Raw genomic sequence first — 21790 nt, forward strand, 5'->3', positions numbered from 1 at the left:
CAGGAGCTCGAGGACGCGGTGAAGAAGTGTGAGGCCTTGGAGCACGATGCGTCGGTTCAAGAGACCAAACTCGCCAAGGCTCGGCAGAGTGCGGAGGTAGCCCGGAATGAGGCCCAGGGCGCCCTCCAGGAGATCCGGGAGGCCAGGAAGATCGCGGCGGGTAAGGCATTCAATATGCAAAGCAAGAATGTGAAGATGAAATATCATTTACTAACACGGATTCGGAGTTGTCCAGGGGCTTTTACTGATCTGCCATGCAGTGTGGCTGACGCCACAGAGTTCTTCCGAGCTGAAGAAGAGAGATCCGCGGAGAAGCTGTTCTGGTTGCAATATCTTGCGCCAGAACATCCGGTGTCCTTCAGCGATCAGCTAAAACAGCTAGTCGAGCTGCATAGGGTGGCCGAACTGGCCATGAAGGATTTAATAATCTGGTTGTGGCCAGCCGATTACTTTGGCCTCGTGAAGCGACTAGTGGATGCCTGTCCTCGGCTGGACATCGTCAAGCGGTCCGTCTATAGCAAGGGCGCACGTCTGGCCTTCTCCTATTGCAAGGTCTGGTGGGCGAAGCTTGATGCTGTCAAATTAGCGACCGAGGGGCCGCCGGAGGGCGAGGAGCATCGCACACCCGAGCGATACTTCGGCAATGTCTAGGAGGGGTCCCGCATTGTTGCAGATCATTGTGCGAAAGACACTATCTTTGAATGAATGTGTTCGAGCTCCCTCTACCTTGTATAATAAAACAAAGTGATTGTGCAATATAATGATTGTTATGTTTTTAAATTTTTACTTCATGTGCGGCCGTGTTGTATGAAATCTGAGGGTTAACCAGTCGTCGGCTTCTGCCCCCACGTTGGTAGTACGGGGGTGTTCGGGATGGAATCTAAACAATCTTGATCCAATTAGATGGTCCTTGAAGGAGTTGTTTAGCACAACGAACCAGGCAACCAGACTATGCGGCTGTAACGCCCTCACTTAGCCATATGAGTTCAACAATAAAAACATGGGTGCAGCCCCTAGTATCCGAACTAGAGTGCTATGAGTGTCTGATTGGGAATTACCAATCCTTCGCGTAATGCGGAAGAAATCTCCAACGATTTGTAACCTCCGAACAGCTGACCAGCTCTCGCCGCATCATGATAGTCAGTTTTCGGCTTTCTCTACTGAGGTGCTCCTTTGGATAAACCAAGGCACAATCATAGTAGTTATCCCTTTACTACCTTAGCCGATATAGCGGAACGTAAGGTAGCAAGCACAGGAGCCATGCAACCCAACTATTGACCAACGACATGATTATGCATATAATGCTAAATTCGGGGTGCCGAACTATACTTATAAAAAGTGTTCGGACTTTTGTTGCCATAATGTGGGGTGCTATGAAGCCCCTGGCAAACATCAAACTTACCAAAGTGTACGGGTGCTACCTGATAGGGTTATCCACAGGGGAGCTGAAAAAGAGAAAGAAAACAGAAAAGGTACAAAGGTAAAAAGCTGGGGTCCTAAAGCTCCAGCCGCAAACTGTTCTCATTGTAATTTAATTAGTACATCAAGGCGCATTGATACATGTAGTGCGATAAGCAACATGCTATTTGACATGCCGAAACCAAGGGACAACTGCATGTGGGTCCTGAAACACAGGGACAGTTATCGTTAATGGAATCACCTAAAAAGTCCCCATACGTCTGCGTTTCTCGCCATCTTGGTGTGTTTATCCTTCAAGAGGACCGATGAACAGTCCACCAGATGGGGCCTGTGGGATTGAGACCTGCAAAGGAAACAAGTAAAAGTGAAAGTATGTGTGTATCCGATGTCAGTTGAGCCGTACTATGGACCACAAGCTAGCTATGCCTCCATCGATGCCCATGGGATTTTGAGTGCGTAGTTATGTACGCGTGGCATGAATGCCACCACTTTATCGGGACTGAGACGGAGGCCCGATTGCTAGTTGAGCTCCTGACGAGCTGAACTCTCCTGCTGCAGATTAGTTCGGACCCTCTTAACGGTGTCCGTGGGCTCGGCAGCCGAATTAAGGTTCTGCTTGAGAAGGCCGCTCTGTACCTCTGCTGCTAAGGAAGCTGTGTGCTCTTCTGTATGGAGGGAGCGTTCCGTATTTCTGTTGACCGTTATGATGCCGCATGGACCGAGCATCTTGAGCTTGAGGTAAGCATAGTGTGGTACTGCGTTGAATCGAGCAAACACAGTTTGTCCGAGCAGTGCGTGATAGCCGTTGCGGAAGGGGACGATATCGAAGATTAACTCCTAGCTTCGGAAGTTTTCCGGAGATCCGAAGACAACCTCTAGTGTGATTGATCCCGTACAGCAGGCTTCTACACCTGGTATGACTCCTTTGAAGGTAGTCCTAGTGGGCTTGATCCATGATGGGTTAATGCCCATTTTTTGCGCTGTATCCTGATAGAGCAGATTGAGGCTGCTGCCTCCGTCTATAAGGACGCGAGTCAAGTGGAACCCATCAATTGTTGGGTGTAGGACCAGTGCGGCTGAACCACCATGACGCATACTGGTCGGATGATCCCATCGATCAAAAGTGATCAGGCATGACGACCATGGATTAAATTTTGGGGCGATTGGCTCTATCGCGTAGACGTCCCTGAGCGCGCGCTTGCGCTCCCTCTTGGGGATGTGGGTAGCGTACCATTTTTACCTGAGGGGAAACTTCTTTTGTCCCCCTGTGTTCGGTTGCTGGGGCTCTTTGTCATAGTCCTCGCTTTGCGATCCCTTTTCCCTGTTCAGAACATTTAATTTGCCGGCCTGTTTCAAAACCCAACAATCTCTATTTGTATGATTGGGTGGTTTGTCCGGGGTGCCATGAATCTGGCACGCACGATCAAGTATGCGGTCCAAGCTGGATGGGCCTGGATTGTTCTTTTGGAATGGCTTCTTCCACTAACCGGACTTAGAGCCACTGAATCCGGCATTGACCGCCGTATCCTCGGTGTTATCACTATTGTTTCGAGGATTGTATCTGTTGCGTCGAGACTTGTCTTTGTTATTTTTAACTTCAGGGGTGCCTACGTCGCTGAGGGAGTCCTGCATTAGGGGGTCCTCAGACTGCCGGACTATATACTTTGGCCGGACGATTGGATTATGAAGATACAAGATTGAAGACTTCATCCCGTGTCTGGGTGGGACTCTCCTTTGCGTGGGAGGAAAGCTTGGCAATTCGTATATGTAGATCTCCTCCCTTGTAACCGATTCTATGTAACCCTAGCCCCCTCCGGTGTCTATATAAACCGGAGGGTTTAGTCCGTGGGACAAGAACAATCATAATCATAGGCTAGCTTCTAGGGTTTAGCCTCTACGATCTCGTGGTAGATCAACTCTTGTAATATTCATATCATCAAGATCAATCAAGCAGGAAGTAGGGTATTACCTCCATCGAGAGGGCCCGAACCTGGGTAAACATTGTGTCCCCCGCCTCCTATTACCATCTGCCTTAGACGCACAGTTCGGGACCCCCTAGCCGAGATCCGCCAGTTTTGACACCGACATTGGTGCTTTCATTGAGAGTTCCACTGTGTCGTCACCATAAGGCTTGATGGTCCTTCAATCATCGGCAACGATGCAATCCAGGGTGAGGTTTTTTCTCCCCGGACAGATCTTCGTATTCGGCGGCTTCGTACTACGGGCCAACTCGCTTGGCCATCTAGAGCATATCGAGAGCTATGCCCCTGGCCATCAGATCAGGTTTGGAAGCTTGAACTATACTACCGACATCCGCGGAGACTTGATCTTCGACGGATCCGAGCCCACGTCAGGTGCGCCGCACAGTTGCGATGAGCTTGACTTAGCTCTGTCGTCGGATGGTGTTCGGGGGATCACACATGTGGCTACTCCGGCCTTCAATCCGGAGCAGATTGTGCCGTGCGAGGACGGGTGGATGGACCCCGCCACGGAGGCCGCACACTCAGCGGCGATAGAGCCGAATAGTGACTTCACCTCCTACGAGACCTGTGTTGCCGGATCCTTGGATTCGTCCCCGGCCACAGGCTCCAAACTGCCCGCGCCCGTGCCTATCAAATCTGATTGGGAACCGATCATGGAGTTTACCTCCGCGGATATCTTTCAGCACTCGCCCTTGGGTGACTTGCTAAATTCATTGAGGTCTCTCTCCTTGTCAGGAGACCCTTGGCCGAACTATGTCCGGCTTGAGTGGGAAGCGGACGACGAAGAAATTGATTCCCCACCCACCACCCACTTAATAGCCACTATCAATGACTTAACCGACATGCTTGATTTCGGCTCCGAAGACATCGACGGTATGGATGATGATGCAGGAGAAGAATAGGAACCACCGCCCACAGGGTGCTAGACAGCCACCTCATCATATGATATATACATGGTGGACACCCCCAAATAAAGCGATGGCAATAAGGCAACGAGGATAATGCCCTCGAGAAGAAATCTAAGCACTGGCATCATCGGCGCCGCGCTAAGCCCCGCCATAGCAAAAGCAGCGATATCGGCATAAGAGACAATAACGCTGCGGATAGTGCCGAAGACAAAGACAATCCCCTCCAGCCAAGCTTCGAGCGGGAGGATGGGCAAGCTAGCCCTAAGGAACAGGCGGCAGACGGAGAATCAGAGGATGACGATTACATGCCCCTCTCCGATGACGATGTCAGCCTCGGCGACGAAGAATTTATCGTGCATGAGGATCCTGTCGAGCAGGAGCGCTTCAAGCGCTGGCTTATAGCCATAGCAAAAAGCCTGAAGAAAAAGCAACAGCAACTTCAAGCTGATCAAGATCTGCTAGCGGATAGATGGACCGAGGTGCTGGCAGCCGAGGAATACGAACTCGAGCGCCCAACCAAAAGTTACCCAAAGCCCAGTTTGCTACCCCAACTCTAGGAGGAAGCATTAAAGCCTACACTACCAACGCATGATGCGGCTGACCGGCCACCTCATGGCCGAGACAAAGCGGAATATCAGCCCGAAGTCCAGCCCGCACCCCGTCGCCAGTCAAACAAAAACACCAAGGCCCGGGGCAACACGCAGGACCTGCAAGACGTATTGGAAAACAAAGCAAGACATACAAGATCGATCTATGGATCACGGGGGCGCGCCCCAACGCGTGACGACGACCATCATACCGTATATACTAAAAGCAAATCCGGCCAGGCCGAATACAGCAGACAAGACTCGTATGAACTACGTCGTGACATAGCCCGGCACAGAGGCACCACACACCCCCTATGCTTCACCGACGAAGTAATGGATCACGAATTCCCAGAAGGGTTTAAACCCGTGAACATCGAATCTTATGATGGTACAACAGACCCTGCGGTATGGATTGAAGATTTCCTCCTCCACATCCACATGGCCCGCGGTGACGATCTATATGCCATCAAGTACCTCCCACTAAAACTCAAAGGGTCGGCTCGGCATTGACTGAATAGCCTGTCGGCAAACTCCATTGGAAGTTGGGAGAACTTGGAAGATGCATTCCTTGATAACTTACAGGGCACTTAGGTGCTACCACCGGATGCTGATGACTTGAGTCACATAACCCAACAGCCAGGGGAATCAGCTAGGAAATTCTGGACTCGGTTCCTAACTAAGAGAACCAAATTGTTCACTGTCCGGATGCCAAGGCCTTAGCGGCATTTAAGAATAACATCCGCGACGAGTGGCTCGCCCGACACCTCAGCCAAGAGAAGCCGAAGTCCATGGCAGCCCTCACGACACTCATGACCCACTTTTGTGCGGGCGAGGACAGCTGGCTGGCTCGCAGCAACAACACATCAAGAAATCCTGGCAATTCAGATGCCAAAGATAGCAACGGCAAGCCACGTCGCAACAGACACAAGCGCCGCAACAACGGCGACAACACCGAAGACACGGCAGTTAATGCCAGATTCAGTGGCTCTAAATCCGGTCAGCGGAAAAATCCGTTCAAAAGAAGCAATCCGGGCCTGTCCAGCTTGGACCGCATACTCGATCACTCGTGTCAAATTCACGACACCCCGGATAAACCAGCCAACCACACCAACAGAGAATGTTGGGTGTTCAAACAAGCCGGCAAGTTGAATGCCAAAAACAAGGAAAAGTTGCTGCATACCGACGACAAGGAGGAGCCCCGGCCGCCGAACACAGGAGGACAGAAGAAATTTCCTCCCCAAGTGAAAACGGTAAACATGATATACGCAACCCATATTCCCAAGCGGGAACGGAAGCATGGACTGAGGGGCGTCTATGCGATGGAGCCAGTCGCCCCAAAGTTGAACCCATGGTCTTCTTGTCCAATCACCTTTGATCGCAGGGACCACCCCACCAGTATCTGTCATGGCGGTTCTGCCGCATTGGTCCTTGACCGCATCATTGACGGATTTCACCTCACTCGAGTCCTTATGGACGGTGGCAGTAGCCTGAACCTGCTCTATCAGGATATAGTGCACAAAATGGGTATACCCCTCGAGGATCAAACCCACCAAAACCACCTTTAAAGGTGTCATCCCAGGTGTAGAGGCCTGTTGCATGGGCTCAATCACACTGGAAGTGGTCTTCGGATCTCCGGACAACTTCCGAAGCGAGGAGTTAATCTTCGATATTGTCCCCTTCCGCAGTGGCTATCACACACTGCTCGGACGAACCGCATTTGCCAGATTCAATGCGGTACCGCATTATGCATACCTCAAGCTCGAAATGCCAGGACCACGCGGGGTTATAGCAGTTAATGGAAAATATGGAGTGCTCGCTCCGCATAGAGGAGCACACTACGGCCCTCGCAGCAGGATCACAAAGCAGCCCTATGAGGCAAACCGCCAATTCGGCGAAAAAGACCCCGGACACCATCAAGCGAGTCCGGAGTACCCTGCAAGAGGATCGCCAGGCACGTTTAGAGTTCTCCTAGCAATTCGGCCTCTGTCCTAGTCCCAGTCAAGCGGCGAAATTTGCGCTGCGCGTACATAATGACACACTCAAGATACCATGGGCATAGGTGGAGGCACGACCATGGCACGACCCACAATGTGGCTCAACCGCTTCAGGACCCGTATACCTTTAACATTTTCTTCCTTTCAGGCCCCTATTCTCTGAAGGCTCTCTCCGATCATCTGATTATCGGAGCCGTCACGGGAAGGAAACACCAAGGAAGCAAGAAGCTTTGACGTACAAGGGAATCCTCAGGTGGTCTCTGATAATGATCGATATACCTATTTTGCATGCCCACATGCAGCTTGACCTTGGATATGACATGTCAAATAGTCCTATATTTCACTTATTGCACTACATGTATGCATACGCTTTGACGTATCATCTAAATAACAATGTACATCGTTAGCTCATTATTGCATTCCTTTACCTTTTTTCCCTGTTTGCTTATTTATGACCAATCGCACCCGTACATTCTAATATGACCAGTGCGCCAGGGGCTTCAGTGTACCCCATAACACGACATGAAAAGTCTGAACACTTTTGACAGTGCCGCACCCCGAACTTATAGCATTATATGCATCAGCTCCGAATCATGTCTTGGGTCAATAGTTGGGTTTGCCCGGCTCCCATGTTTTGGTACCTTATGTTCCGCTATATCGGCTAAGGTAGCACTGGGAGAACTACTGCGATTGTGTCCCGGTTCTTCCAGACGAGCACCTCAGTAGAGAAAGCCGAAAACTGACTTTCATGATGCGGCGAGAGCTGGTCACTGTTCGAGAGGTCTCAAATCCTTAAAGATTTTTCCTGCTTCGGGCGAGGAGTCGGCCTTGTCCGATTTAGGCGTACATAGCGCCCCAAGTTCGGCCTTCCGAATACTAGGGGCTTCGCCGAAATTTAAAATTGTAGACTTCTGTGGCTAAGTGAGAGTGATAAAGCTTTATAGTTCGATTGTCTGGTTTGTTGTGCTGAACTCCTCCTTTGAAGGACCCAAAACTGGGATAAAGAGTGGTCAGGTTTATCCCGAACACCTCAGTACTAGTTACATGGGGGCAGAAGCCGATGACTGGCCAACTCTCAAATTTTATAAACAGCTGCACAGAAGGTAATATTTTAAATTAACAAGCATTACATAGCGTACAAGAACTCATTCCACATTACAGGATCACATGAGTACATTCATTCAAATATTACATCCTTAGCACATTCCTCTGCCACAAGGCGAGCACCCTTCAGGACACTGTCATAATACTTTTCAGGGTGGCGAGGCTCCTTGCCCTCCGGTGGCCCCTCCTTCACCAGCTTTTCGGCGTCCATCTTCGCCCAGTGCACTTTCGCCCAGGCAAAATCCCTGGGCGCACCCTCAATGCAGACGGACCGCATTATGACTTCAAACTGTGGGAAGGCATTCAAAAGCCACCTTACCAAGCCGAAATAGCTGCCAGGCAGGGGCTCGCCAGGCCACATCCGAACTATGAGGCCCTTCATGGCCAGTTCGGCCGCCCTGTGAACCTCGACCAGTTGCTTCAACTGGTCGCTCAAGGGCATCGGATGTTCGGTCCTAGTATACTGAGACCAGAACAACTTCTCCGTCGAGCTCCCTTCCTCGGCCCGGTAGAACTCCATGGCATCCAACACACTGCTGGGTAGATCAGCGAACGCTCCTGGAGAGCTCCGAATTCGGGTAAGTAAAAAGAAAGTTTTCTTCACATGCTTGCTTTGCATAATGAATGCCTTACCCGCCGCTATCTTCTTGACCGCCTCAATTTCCCGGAGGGCCTTTTGGGCTTCGGTCTTGGCATTTTGTGGGTTCTCGAGGGCCTTCGCAAGCTCAGACCCTTGCGTCTTAGAGTCATGCTCCAAGGACTCGTACTTCTTGACAAACTCCTAGAGCTCTTACTGAACCTCGCCGACTCGGGCCTCTTGCTTCTCGCGCTCGGCGCGCTCCTTGGCCGCTTTGCCTTCGGCCTCGGACAACACCTTCTTCAGGGCCACCACTTCGGTCGTGGCCCCTAGCAAAATTCATGACGATCCTGTGATCAAACAACCAGTTTCCTTTTTCTTTATCAATAAACAGACAAGGTATTGCTTACCTTTGTTCTCTTCGAGCTGCCTCTTGGTAAGGCCGAGCTCTTCCTCGGACCGCTCAAGGTCCCGCTTCAGTGCGGAGACCTCCGCCATGTGAGCGGCAGCGGCCAGCAGTGAAGCCTGCTTATTCACATAGACATATTCTCATTAGACTCATGTGATTATTATTTGATCCTCTATTCGGCCTTTCTTTGCGAACACCAAACAGAGCATCAGGGGCTACTGTCTATGCTATAACATTTTCTCATAATTTGATTACTTACCTCAAAGCCTGTTAGGAGGCTGGCACCGGCTTCAGTCAGTCCGATTTTGGCGGACCGGACCTTCTTGACCACCGCACTCATGATAGTGCGGTGCTCTTCGTCAATGGAAGCGCCACGAAGCGCTTCCAGCAAATTGTCCGACGCCTCTGGATGGACAGAGGCCATCGGCACAGACAGCTTGCCCCCCTTGGTGAGGGGTCGCCTGACAGAATCCGGAACCACTGGAGGTTCCAGTGTAGTATTCCTCTGGGGGCTAGACTTGCTGCCACCGGCATTAGAGCCCATGGGAGTCATGCCCCTCATGTGCCCAGCGTCTGGAATATCGCCTTGGGGCGTCTCCGGAACTGTCTCCCCTTGGTTCAGTACACTTTGAGACAAAACCTCGACGTCTTCCGTAGGGCGGGGGAGGAGGCGGTCGGGAGTGAATCATTGTTCATCTCCGACGGGACGAAAGACTCCTCCGAAGAGGATACGTCGATATGGGCTTTGGATGGGCTGCATGTTCGACATGATAAGAAGCAATAAAATGAAACATACCAAGAACTATTATGGTATCCGGATACTTACAACTTCGCCAGGGGCTTGTCCTAGGGTAACCACTCCTCGTCGCTAAAAGCGGCCGCCGTGGAGAAGTCCGGAAGGAGAGTCCTTCCCTTCTTGGACCCTTCGGCCTCCCCTGACGGGGCGGCCTTCCTTTTCTTGTCTCCCCCGGCTGGGGGGAGAAATTTCCTATTCCTCCTCCTCGTTTTCGTGGGAGGAGGGCACCTCGGTGTTACCGGACGATGAGTCCGATACGACCTTGCGCCAGAGACCTTTCCTGGTCACCGTGGCCTTCTTCTTGGCCTTCTTCTCCGGCGCCTCATAGGGCGCCGGAACCAGCATCTCCATTAAGAGAGCCCTTGCTGGATCTTCGGGCAGTAGGGCCGGACAATCAATCCACTCCGCTGTCATGACCCATTCCAGTTAAATGGCGTGGAGGCTTAGATCCCCCACATGATTATACTGGGGAAAGAAACATCTTACAAGATATAAGGAGCTCACCGGATTGGCAGGGTGCTTTGCGCTGAGTCAGCGATCCTCGATAAGGGGAGGAGGTACCTCGGCGGACTTGAATAGCACCTTCCAGATGCCCTGGTGCGTTGTGTCAAAGAGCTCTAACAGCGTCTGGTGCTTAGCCGGGTCGAACTTCCACATATTGAATGCCCGTCTTTGGCACGGGAGGATCGGGCAGAAGAGCATGACCTGGACCACGTTGACAAGCTTGATTTTCTTGCTTATCATGTTCTTAACACAGTTCTGGAGTCCGGTCAGCTCCATCGATGAACCCTAGGATAGGCCCTTCTCTTTCCAGGAGGTGAGCCACATGGGGATGTCGGATCGAGATTCGGGGGCCGCCACCCAGCTGGTGTCACGCGGCTTGGTGATGTAGAGCCACCCCGCTTGCCACCCCTTCACGGTCTCCACATAGGAGCCTTCGAGCCAGGTGACGTTGGGCATTTTGCCCACCATGGCGCCTCCGCACTCCACTTGCTGGCTGACCACCACCTTCGGTTTAACGTTGAAGGTCTTCAGCCACAGGCCGAAGTGGGGCTTGATGCGGAGGAAGGCCTCGCACACGATGATAAACACCGAGATGTTGAGGATGAAATTGGGGGCCAGATCATGGAAGTCCAGCCCGTAGTAGAACATGAGCCCGCGAACAAACGGGTGGAGGGGAAATCCCAGCCCGCAGACAAAATGGGTAAGGAATACAACCCTTTAGTGGGGTTCGGGGGTAGGGATGATATGCCCTACGTCTGGGAGCCGGTGCACGATATCTGCGGCCAGGTATCCGACTTCCCGGAGCTTCGTAATGTTCTTCTTCATAATAGAGGAGACCATCCACTTGCCTCCCTCTCTGGACATGTTTGGAGTGGTTTTGCGGAGAAAATGCGAACTTGGGCGCTGGAGCTCGAGTGCGCGAGAATGGATGGGCAGGGAAGAAGAAGGTGTGGGTGAAAAGGAGGAGTCCTTGTCCCTTTATAAGGGCGGAAGAAAATATGCACCTCGCCACCTGCCTGGTAAACTCGCTTATTCCCCAAGCGCGGTGATTGATGGCGCGGTTGGGTTACCCACACCCGTATTAATGAGGATCCTGTGATAAGGGGACACGATCTCTGCTTTGACAAGACGTGCCAAGAAAACCACCTCGCAATATGTGCAGTAGCTGGTTGAGAAAAATGGTTCGTATAATGACCGGGCTATGGCGTGATGTCACATTATGAAAAGTTGTCAGCAGATTAGATTTGTGGAAATATTATACTCTCTACGGTGGTATGTGGAATTTGTTTTGCAGAGCCGGACACTATCCTTGTGTTCAAAATCTTCTATAGAGTATTCGGAGGAGGAACCCACCTTGCAATGCCGAAGACAATCTGCGCACCTGACTCATCGTCATTGAAGCCTGGTTCAAGGGCTACCAAGGGAGTCCTGGATTAGGGGGCGTGTCCGGGTGGGACTCTCCTTTGCGTGGAAGGCAAGCTTGGCAATTCAGATATGTAGATCTCCTCCCTTGTAACCGACTCTGTGTAACCCTAGACCCCTCTGGTGTCTATATAAACTGCAGGGTTTGGTCCATAGGACAAGAACAATCATAATCATAGGCTAGCTTCTAGGGTTTAGCCTCTACGATCTCGCGGTAGATCAACTCTTGTAATACTCATATCATCAAGATCAATCAAGCAGGAAGTAGGGTATTACCTCCACCGAGAGGGCCCGAACCTGGGTGAAGATTGTGTCCCCCGCCTCCTGTTACCATCCGCCTTAGACGCACAGTTCAGGACCCCCTACCCGAGATCCGCCGGTTTTGACACCGACAGTCGCTTGCATTGTTTTTGCTACGGGCCAACCAACTGTCCTCGCCTGCACAAAAGCGGGTCATGAGTGCCATGAGGGCCGCCATGGATTTTGGCTTTTCTTGGCCGAGGTGGTGAGCGAGCCATTCGTCGTGGATGCTATGTTTGAAGGCTTCTAGGGCTTCAGCATCCAGACAATCGACATTTTGTTCTTTTTAGTTAAGAACCTAGTATAGAATTTCCTGGCGGACTCTCCGGGTTGTTGAACTATGTGGCTTAAGTCATCGACGTTTGGTGGCTGGACATATGTACCTTGGAAGTTGTCGGGGAAGGCTTCTTCCAACTCCTCCCAGCTGCCGATAGACTTTTCGGGCAGGCTGTTTAACCAGTGCCGAGCTGGCCCTTGAGTTTTAAAGGGAGGTATTTGATGGCATGGAGGTCATCGCTGCGGGCCATATGAATGTGGAGAATGAAGTCTTCGATCCACACCGCGGGGTCCGTCCATCATATGATTCTATATTCACGGATTTGAACCCTTATGGGAATTCATGATCCATAACCTCATCAGTGAAGCAATGAGGGTGTGCGGCGCCTCTATATCGGGCCGTATCGCGACGTAGCTCTGATGGAGTCCATCTGCGGTTTTCGGCCCGCGCATGACTAAGTTTTTCACGTCCGAATAGGTGGCCATCGTCGCGTGTCGAGGCACGTCCTCGAGATCCGTAGATTGATTTGGTATGTCCTGCTTTATTGTTCAGGTTTTGTCGAAGGTCATATGTGTGGCCATGGGCTAATTTACCCCTACCTGTGCAATGAGGCGGGGATGGCTATTGTTCGGCGTGAGTTGCCGTTTTTTCTCGACCACGTGGTGGTCGGTCAGCTGCATTGTATGATGGTGGTATGTATTCCGGCGCCTCCTCGTCAAACTAAGGTAGCAATTTGCGCTTTGGGTAACTTTTGGTTGGGCACTTGAGGTCGTATTATTCATCTCCTAGGACATCGGTCCATTTATCATTGAGCAGATCTTGATCAGCTTGAAGCTGCTGCTTCTTCTTTTTCAGGCTCCTTGCAGTGGCTATTAGCTGGCGCTTGAAGCGCTCCTGCTCAAAGGTTCCTCAGGCACGATGAAATCATCCGTGCCGAGGCTCACCTCATCCTCGGAGAGTGGAAGATAACTTCCATCCTCTGAGTCTTCGTGCGTGGCCTGTTTACCAAGGCTAACCTGCCCATCTTCCCGTTCATCTTCTTCATTAGCTGTTTCAATGGGGTCTTCATTGTCTTCGGCATCTTCTAGAGTGTTATATTCTCTTGTGCCGGTGTTTCTATCTTTACTATGGCGTGACTTAGAGCGACGCCGTTGACGCCGACGCTTGGATTGTATTTCAGAAGGTTTATCCTCAGTTGGATCTTCCTTGTCATCGCCGCTATTCTCCTTTGGTGCATCCACCATGTATACATCGTACGAGGAAGTGGCCGTCCAGCGTCCGGTGAATGGTGGGTTCTGGGCCTCTTCTTCTCTGTCATCGTCGTCCATACCGTCGATGTCCTCGGGGTCATAATCAAGTGTGTCGGTTAAATCCTGGAGCGTGGCTATGAAGTGGGTGGCGGGTGGGGAGCAAAATTCTCCATCATCAACCCCTAGTTCGGACCGGATATAGTTCGGCTGTGAGTCCTCTGCCAAGGACAGGTTCTTTTACGAGTTTAGCATGTCGCCCAAAGGCGAGTGCTGGAAGATGTCTGCGGCGCTGAATTTGAAGATCGATAAATGATCAAGTTCGGCGTCTGCGGGCTGACATGGTTCGGAACTTATGGCCGGAAACGAGTCCGGAGTTCCGGTGGCACAAGTATCGTGTGAGATCAAGTCTATGTGCGGCTCCAACGCCGTGGAATCTGTGGCCTCCATGGTGGGGTCGATCCTCCTGTCCTTGGATGGCGCAGTTTGCTCCAGATCTACGGTCAGAGCGGTTATGGGAGCTGCCTCCTAGATGCGGTCCGATGATAGATTTAGGTCAGGTCCCTGGGGGTGACTCATGTCTACTACACAACCTTCTTCTTGTAGACGTTGTTGGGCCTCCAAGTGCAGAGGTTTGTAGGACAGTATAAATTTCCCTCAAGTGGATGACCTAAGGTTTATCAATCCGTAGGAGGCGTAGGATGAAGATGGTCTCTCTCAAGCAACCCTGCAACCAAATAACAAAGAGTCTCTTGTGTCCCCAACACACCCAATACAATGGTAAATTGTATAGGTGCACTAGTTCGGCGAAGAGATGGTGATACAAGTGGTATATGGATGGTAGATAAAGGTTTTTGTAATCTGAAAATATAAAAACAGCAAGGTAACTAATGATAAAAGTGAGCGTAAACGGTATTGCAATGCATTGAAACAAGGCCTAGGGTTCATACTTTCGCTAGTGTAAGTTCCCTCGACAATGATAACATAATTGGATCACATAACTATCCCTCAACATGCAACAAAGAGTCACTCCAAAGTCACTAATAGCGGAGAACAAACGAAGAGATTATGGTAGGGTACGAAACCACCTCAAAGTTATTCTTTCCAATCAATCCGTTGGGCTATTCCTATAGGTGTCACAAACAGCCCTAGAGTTCGTACTAGAATAACACCTTGAGACACAAATCAACCAAAACCCTAATGTCACCTAGATACTCCAATGTCACCTCAAGTATACGTGGGTATGATTATATGATATGCATCACACAATATCAGATTCATCTATTCAACCAACACAAAGGACCTCAAAGAGTGCCCCAAAGTTCTACCGGAGAATCACGACGAAAACCTGTGCCAACCCCTATGCATAGGTTCATGGGCGGAACTCGCAAGTTGATCACCAAAACATACATCAAGTGAATCACGTGGTATCGCATTGTCACCACAGATACGCACGGCAAGACATACATCAAGTGTTCTCAAATCTTTAAAGACTCAATTCGATAAGATAACTTCAAAGGGGAAACTCAATCCATAACAAGAGAGTAGAGGGGGGAGAAAACATCATAGGATCCAAATATAATAGCAAAGCTCGCGATACATCAAGATTGTATCACCTTAAGAACACAAGAGAGAGAGAGAGAGAGATCAAACACATAGCTACTGGTACATACCCTCAGCCCCGAGGGAGAACTACTCCCTCCTCGTCATGGAGAGCACCGGGATGATGAAGATGGCCACCGGAGAGGGATTCCCCCCCTCCGGCAGGGTGCCGGAACGGGTCTAGATTGGTTTTCGGTGGCTACGGAGGCTTCTGGCGGCGGAACTCCCGATCAATTGTCTGTTCTGGAAGTTTTAGGGTACGTGAGTATATATGGGTGCAGGAAGTACGTCGGTGGAGCTTCAGGGGCCCCACGAGGCAGGGGGCGTGCCCTGGGGGGGGGGGGGCGCCCCCCACCCTCGTGAGCACCTCCCTTGGCTCCTGACGTGGGGTCCAAGTCCATCAGGTAGCTTTCCTTCCAAAAATAACTTCTCCAGTTGATTTCGTTCCGTTTCGAATATGTTGGAGACGTATCAAGCATCCCCAAGCTTAATTCCTGATCGTCCTCGAGTAGGTAAATGATAAGAATAGAATTTGATGTGGAGTGCTACTTGGCATAATTTCAATGTAATTCTTCTTAATTTTGGCATGAATATTCAGATCCATAAGATTCAAGACAAAAGTTCATATTGACATAAAAATGATAATACTTCAAGCATACTAACTAAGCAATTATGTCTTCTCAAAATAACATGGCCAAAGAAAGTTCATCCCTACAAAATCATATGGTTTAGTCATTTTTAATTTTCGTCACACAAGAATGCTCTCATCATGCACAACCCCTATGACAAGCCAAGAAATTGTTTCATACTTTAGTAATCTCAAACCTATAAACTTTCACGCAGTATATGAGCGCGAGCCATGGACATAGCACTATGGGTGGAATAGAATATAATGAGGGGGGTTATGTGGAGAAGACAAAAAAGGAGAAAGTCTCACATCAAAGAGGCTAATCAATGGGCTATGGAGATTCCCACCGATTGATGCTAATGCAAGGGGTAGTGATTGCCATGCAACGGATGCACTAGATCTATAAATGTATGAAAGCTCAACAAAAGAAACTAGTGGGTGTGCATCCAACTTCCTTGCTCACGAAGGCCTAGGGCACTTGAGGAGGCCCATTGTTGGAATATACAAGCCAAGTTCTATAATGAAAAATTCCCACTAGTATATGAAAGTGATAACATGAGAGACTCTCTACTACGAAGATCATGGTGCTACTTTGAAGCACAAGTGTGCTAAAAGGATAGTAACATTGTCCCTTCTCTCTTTTTCTCTCATTTTTTGGGCCTTTTCTTTTTTATGGCCCTTCTCTCTTTTTTGGGCCTTCTCTTTTTTATGGCCTTTTTTTATTCCTCACTTGGGACAATGCTCTAATAATGATGATCATCACACTTCTATTTATTTACAACTCACTGATTACAACTCGATACTAGAACAAAGATGACTCTATATGAATGCCTCCGGCGGTGTACCGGGATATGCAATGAACCAAGAGTGACATGTATGAAAGAATTATGAACGGTGGCTTTGCCACAAATACTATGTCAACTACATGATCATGCTAAGAAATATGACAATGATGAATGTGTCATGATGAACGGAACGGTGGAAAGTTGCATGGCAATATATCTCAGAATGGCTATGGAAATGCCATAATAGGTAGGTATGGTGGCTGTTTTGAGGAAGATATAAGGAGGTTTATGTGTGAAAGAGCTTATCATATCACAGGGTTTGGATGCACTAGCGAAGTTTGCGCCAACTCTCAATGTGAGAAAGGGCAATGCACGATACCGAAGAGGCTAGCAAGGATGGAAGGGTGAGAGTCCGTATAATCCATGGACTCAACATTAGTCATAAAGAACTCACATACTTATTGCAAAAATCTGCAAGTCATCAAAAACCTCGGCACTACGCGCATGCTCCTAGGGGGATCGATTGGTAGGAAAAGACCATTGCTTGTCCCCGACCGCCACTCATAAGGAAGACAATCAAATAACACCTCATGTTTCTAATTTGTTTCATAACGTTTACCATATGTGCATGCTACGGGACTTGCAAACCTCAACACAAGTATTTCTCAATTTCACAACTACTCAACTAGCATGACTTTGATATTATTACCTCCATATCTCAAAACAATCATCAAGCATCAAACTTTTCTTAGTATTCAACACACTCATAAGAAAGTTTTATTATTAATCTTGCATACCAAGCATATTAGGATTTTAAGAAAATTACCATGCTATTAAGACTCTCAAAATAATCTAATTGCAGCATGAGAGTTCATCTATTTCTTCAAAATAAAACTACCATCATGCTCTAAAAGGATATAAGTGAAGCATTAGAGCAACAACAAACTACTCCGAAAGATATATGTGAAGATCAATGAGTAGTCGAATAATTATGCAACTATGTGAAGACTCTCTAACATTTAAGAATTTCAGATCTTGGTACTATATTCAAACAGCAAGATAAACAAAATAAAATAAAATGACTCTCCAAGCAAAACACATATCATGTGGTAAATAAAAATATAGCTCCAAGTAAAGTTACCGATGAACGAAGACCAAAGAGGGGATGCCTTCCGGAGTATCCCCAAGCTTAGGCTGTTGGGTATCCTTGAATATTACCTTGGGGTGCCTTGGGCATCCCCAAGATTAGGATATTGCCACTCCTTATTCCATAGTCCATCGAATCCTTACCCAAAACTTGAAAACTTCACAACACAAAACTTAACAGAAAACTCGTAAGCTCCGTTAGTATAAGAAAGCAAATCACAATCATAAGGTACTGTAATGAACTCATTCTAAATTCATATTGGTGTAATATCTACTGTATTCCAACTTATCTATGGTTCATAAACTATTTTACTAGCCATAGATTCATCAAAATAAGTAAACAACACATGAAAAATAGAATCTGTCAAAAACAGAACAGTCTGTATTAATCTGAATCAAACATATACTTTTGGAACTCATAAAATTCTCAAATAAATTTCTGGACCTGAGGAATTTATCTATTAATCATCTGCAAAAAGAATTAACTAAATAGCACTCTCCAAATAAAATGGCAGCAATTCTCGTGAGCGCTAAAGTTTCTGTTTTTTACAGCATGATCAACAAGACTTTTGCAAGTTTTCCCAAAGGTTCTACTTGGCACAAACACTAATTAAAAGCATAAAAACACATCTACACAGAGGTTAGATGAATTATTTATTACTAAACAGGAGCAAAAGGCAAGTAACAAGAATAAAATTGGGTTGCCTCCCAACAAGCGCTATCGTTTAACGCCCCTAGCTAGGCATGATGATTTCAACGATGCTCACATAAAAGATAAGAATTGAAACATAAAGAGATCATCATGAAGAATACGACTAGAACATTTAATTCTAACCCACTTCCTATGCATAGGGATTTTGTGAGCAAACAACTTATGAGAACAATAATCAATTAGCATAGGAAGGTGAAGCAAGCAAAACTTCAAGATTTCAAGCACATAGAGAGGAAACCTGGTATTATTGCAATTCCTACAAGCATGTATTCCTCCCTCATAATAATTTTCAGTAGAATCATGAATGAATTCAACAATATAACTATCACACAAAGCATTCTTTTCATGATCTACAAGCATAGAATTTTTATTACTCTCCACATAAGCAAATTTCTTCTCATGAATAATAGTGGGAGCAAACTCAACAAAATAACTATCATGTGATTGAAAATTAAGATCAAGATGACAAGTTTCATGGTTATCATTATTCTTTAAAGCATACGTGTCATCACAATAATCATCATAGATAGGAGACATGTTTTCATCATAGTAAATTTGCTCATCAAAGCTTGGGGAACAAAAAATATCATCTTCATCAAAACATAGCTTCCCCAAGCTTGTGGCTTTGCATATCATTAGCATCATAGATATTCAAGGAATTCATACTAACAACATTGCAATCATGCTCATCATTCAAATATTTAGTGCCAAACATTCTAATGCATTCTCCTTCTAGCACTTGAGCACAATTATCGGAATCCTTATTTTAATAATAGATATTAAAAAGATGAAGCATATGAGGTACCCTTAATTCCATTTTTTGGTAGTTTTCCTTTATAAACTAAACTAGTGCTAAAAAAAGAAACAAAAAGATTCTATTGCAAGATCTAAAGATATAACCTTCAAGCACTTACCTCCCCGGCAATGGCGCCAGAAAAGAGCTTGATGTCTACTCCAAAACCTTCTTCTTGTAGACGTTGTTGGGCCTCCAAGTGCAGAGGTTTGTAGGACAGTAGCAAATTTCCCTCAAGTGGATGACCTAAGGTTTATCAATCCGTAGGAGGCGTAGGATGAAGATGGTCTCTCTCAAGCAACCCTACAACCAAATAACAAAGAGTCTCTTGTGTCCCCAACACACCCAATACAATGGTAAATTGTATAGGTGCACTAGTTCGGCGAAGAGATGGTGATACAAGTGGTATATGGGTGGTAGATAAAGGTTTTTGTAATCTGAAAATATAAAAACAGCAAGGTAACTAATGATAAAAGTGAGCGTAAACGGTATGCAATTCGTTGAAATAAGGCCTAGGGTTCATACTTTCGCTAGTGTAAGTTCCCTCAACAATGATAACATAATTGGATCACATAACTATCCCTCAAGATGCAACAAAGAGTCACTCCAAAGTCACTAATAGCGGAGAACAAACGAAGAGATTATGGTAGGGTACGAAACCACCTCAATCTGTTGGGCTATTCCTATAGGTGTCACAAATAGCCCTAGAGTTCGTACTAGAATAACACCTTAAGACACAAATAAACCAAAACCCTAATGTCACCTAGATACTACAATGTCACCTCAACTATTCGTGGGCATGATTATACGATATGCATCACACAATCTCAGATTCATCAATTCAACCAACACAAAGGACCTCAAAGAGTGCCCCAAAGTTCTACCAGAGAATCACGACGAAAACGTGTGCCAACCCCTATGCATAGGTTCATGGGCGGAACCCACAAGTTGATCACCAAAACATACATCAAGTGAATCACGTGGTATCCCATTGTCACCACAGATACGCACGACAAGACATACATCAAGTGTTCTCAAATCTTTAAAGACTCAATTCGATAAGATAACTTCAAAGGGGAAACTCAATCCATAACAAGAGAGTAGAGGCGGGAGAAAACATCATAGGATCCAAATATAATAGCAAAGCTCACGATACATCAAGATTGTATCACCTTAAGAACACAAGAGAGAGAGAGATCAAACACATAGCTACTGGTACATACCCTTAGCCCCGAGAGAGAACTACTCCCTCCTCGTCATGGAGAGCATCGGGATGATGAAGATGGCCACCGGAGAGGGATTCCCCCCCTCCGGCAGGGTGCCGGAACGGGTCTAGATTGGTCTTCGGTGGCTACGGAGGCTTCTGGCGGCGGAACTCCCGATCTATTGTCTGTTCTGGAAGTTTTAGGGTACATGAGTATATATGGGTGTAGGAAGTATGTCGGTGGAGCTTCGGGGGCCCCATGAGGCAGGGGGCGCGCCCTAGGGGGGCGCACCCCCCATCCTCGTGAGCACCTCCCTTGGCTCCTGACGTGGGGTCCAAGTCCATCCGGTATCTTTCCTTCCAAAAACAACTTCTCTAGTTGATTTCGTTCCATTTTCGACTCCGTTTGATATTCCTTTTCTTCGAAACACTGAAATAGGCAAAAAACAACAATTCTGGGCTGGGCCTCCGGTTAATAGGTTAGTCCCAAAAATAATATAAAAGTGGATAATAAAGCCCAATATTGCCCAAAACAGTAGATAACATAGCATAGAGCAATCAAAAATTATAGATATGTTGGAGACATATCAGTGACCAGGAGTGGTAGCCGCGGTCTCAAATCCGGCGAAGATCAAGTCTCCACGGATCTCCGCAACGTAGTTCAAGCTCCCAAATCTAACCTGATGGCCAGAGGCATAGCTTTCGATCTGCTCCAGATGGCCAAATGAGTTGGTCCGCAGAGCGAAGCCGCCGAACACGAAGATTTGTCCGGGGAGGAAGACTCGCCCTTGGGCAGCATCGTTATAGATGGTTGAAGGGGCCATCGAACCTCTTGATGACGGCACAGTGGAACTCTCAATGAAAGCACCAATTTCGGTGTCAAAACCGCACTACAAAAAAAAGACACATCCGTGACATTTTAGGCCGAACGAATTTTTTTCTGTCATACATATGACACTTCTATGACAATAATTGTGACAGAACCTGGTATCATCATAGATGTGGTGGGCTCCTACTTCTATGACAAAAAATCATGATAGAAAATGGGCTTTTCATCCCGGGCGGGCCAGAGACGCAGCTGCATGACATTCTTTGGGCCGTCCATGACGGGAAAAACCATGGTAGAAGCGAGGGGGAGGAAAATTTTGGGGAGTTCCCGGTTACGGTGGGAGGTCGGGGCCGAGCGATGCGCGCTTCTCTCATACACGTACGCGCGTGTGTGCGAGGCGTTGGCTCTAACTGAACCCGAGCGAGGCGTTGGGCTCTAACTGAATCTGAGCGATTGCACTGTAGGCTACGCGTTAGTGAACCTGAGCGATTGATCGATGGCTGTTAACTGAACCCGATCGAGCGATTCCTTTACTACTGTTGCTAACTGAAGCCGATCGATTGGA

The sequence above is a fragment of the Triticum dicoccoides genome, chromosome 6A, assembly GCF_002162155.2.
Source record: "Triticum dicoccoides isolate Atlit2015 ecotype Zavitan chromosome 6A, WEW_v2.0, whole genome shotgun sequence".
NCBI classification, from domain to species: Eukaryota; Viridiplantae; Streptophyta; class Magnoliopsida; order Poales; family Poaceae; genus Triticum; species Triticum dicoccoides.